This window comes from Priapulus caudatus, unplaced genomic scaffold (genome assembly GCF_000485595.1).
Source record: "Priapulus caudatus unplaced genomic scaffold, Priapulus_caudatus-5.0.1 Scaffold114, whole genome shotgun sequence".
Classification (NCBI taxonomy): Eukaryota; Metazoa; Priapulida; class Priapulimorpha; order Priapulimorphida; family Priapulidae; genus Priapulus; species Priapulus caudatus.
The window spans coordinates 147,650-150,219 of record NW_014577175.1 but is presented as its reverse complement, the minus strand read 5'-3'; positions in this window follow the sequence as shown (position 1 = coordinate 150,219).

Genomic DNA, 2,570 nt, shown 5'->3' with positions numbered 1-2,570 from the left:
ATGGATGGATGGATGGATGGATGGATGGATGGATGGATGGATGGATGGATGGATGGATGGATGGATGGATGGATGGATGGATGGATGGATGGATGGATGGATGGATGGATGGATGGATGGATGGATGGATGGATGCATGGATGGATGGATCGATGGATGGATGGATGGGTGGATAGATGGATTGATTGATTGATGGATGAATGGATAGATTGATGAATTGATGGATTGATGGATGGATGGACGGATGGACGGATGAATGGGTGAATGCATGAAGTGATATACAGATGGGCAGATAGAACGAATTGCGTCAAAAACTATAGGCGTAATTCGCACACTGAATTAAATTTCGGTGTCCCCAAATCTAGAGCACGCGATATATCGATACACTGAATAACATGGATACTAACAGTGAAGACTTTTTTTATAAGAATAACTGAAGATATGGGGACGAATGACGAAAAGCTTACACGAGTATGCTTACTTATCGAACAAGCCAAATAATGAGTAAACAATGGCACACCGAATCTAATCTAATTCACGGGTAAGCTAGCATCTAAAGACCTTTTATTCTGAAGCACTAAAGAAAAGTGGAATCTCCTTCGTCGTCAATTCTCCCCATTATTTCTTAGGCAAATCAGTCTTTTCATATCGCGAAATATTACAAACATTGGTTACAGTAATTCCCTCAGACAAACGCGTAAATGAAACATTGTCCGGTTCCCATGATTCTAATATCCGAGCTCGTTTAAATACACCCCATGTTCGTTTTACTATTATGGTTAGTCGATAATTCCTCATCATCGAAGCTTTTATTTACACGACGCCAAAAATGTATGAATTGTTCGATAACCTGGAACCTATCTATGCTGATTCGTGCTGGCATTTGATGATCTGCACCCTGTCTTAGAATACTGCTGTAATTCTACGTGTCGGATTCTGTGAGAATTTACTGAAAAGGCTCAGCTGTTAGGGGTGAGCAATCTGCGATTGTATTATGCGGGAACAATTATGCGTCAATTTGCGCGGGGATTCCGACGCTGCTGCAAATCAATTCCAGCTTCGTTCGTACCCTGCTTTAGGTCGCCTGTCGACCTATAGGGTACACACACACATCAGCGGCGCGTCCCACAACTCTCCAGGCTCTTCTTTCTCAATCTCTGTCTATCCCGCTCTTTGTTTCTCTCGCGCGAACGCTCTCGTCATATATCTCTCCTCTTGTTCTCGCTTCATCTCCTCCTATATGTCTCTTCTTTCGCCCCACAGGTGCGTGTGCGCGCATGTGCGTGCGAGTACGTGTCTGCGTGTGGCTATAAAATTACAACTGCAAAACTGCAAACTACATGGCAACTCTGTCATGCATCGCGTTATTTACCACTTTGTAGGACAAGGTAACAAGATTCATCACAAACTTATTGAGTATATTATACATCGCTGTCTCAATAAAGCCTATATACACGCAATGGCGCCCGATTATACAGTAAATGGTCCACATAATAGGCCGACGGACTAGGCGAGGCCCAGTAGGGTACGTGTTCCCACGCACGCCATAGCACAACCGAACCAATGAAATACATTGGCTCGCCCGACAATAATGTGTGGATTAGTCATGGTGATGGAGATAATGAAAACTGCGAAAACGGAAATTTTGCGATTGTCTCGTGGTGTCAGGGGACGTGTCCTGATAGAGCGCGACATAGATGTGGCCGACGATTTAGCAATCCCGGCAACTTTGCAACGAAGAAATTGGCAACGTAAAGTTAATTAAAAGCAAATAACTCGGGTCGTTAATGAGGCTGACGTCATGCCCTGGGCGTTAAATTGACATGTCGTCACTTGACAGGTCTGATCAAAAGGGACAATGCTTGTATGAGACAGCGAGAGTGAGTAATCCCGTATTTTTTATTTGTGTAAATCCTTAATTATTACGTTTTACTAATAAGTTAGCTGTGGTGAGTTATCACATCACAGCTCATACGAACAAAATGAGAGTCGGATGAACACCATTATTATTATATATTCATTCGTAATTGTATATACATATGTCAAATTTTAGTACTGATCAATGCACACGCACGCGTACACACACACGCACACGCACGCGTACACACACACGCACATGCACACGCACACGCACACGCACACGCACACGCACACGCACACGCACACGCACACGCACACGCACACGCACACGCACACGCACACGCACACGCACACGCACACGTACGCACACGCACACGCGTTGTGCCTGATAAGCGCAAACAAAAGGCGTCTTTCATGGATTCCTGCGCATGCGCGATGCCGTCGGAGGCGCGTAGCCGTCAAACCTGTATATGGGTCGGGGGGGGGGGTTTTCGCTCACTCACTACCCACCCGCTAACACACACGCATGCACAGACACGGACACGGACACACACACGCACACATACACACGCATGCACACACACACGCGCACACGCACGCGCACACGCATACGCACACGCACACGCACACGCACACGAACACGAACACGCACACGCACACGCACACGCACACGCACACGCACACGCACACGCACACGCACACGCACACGC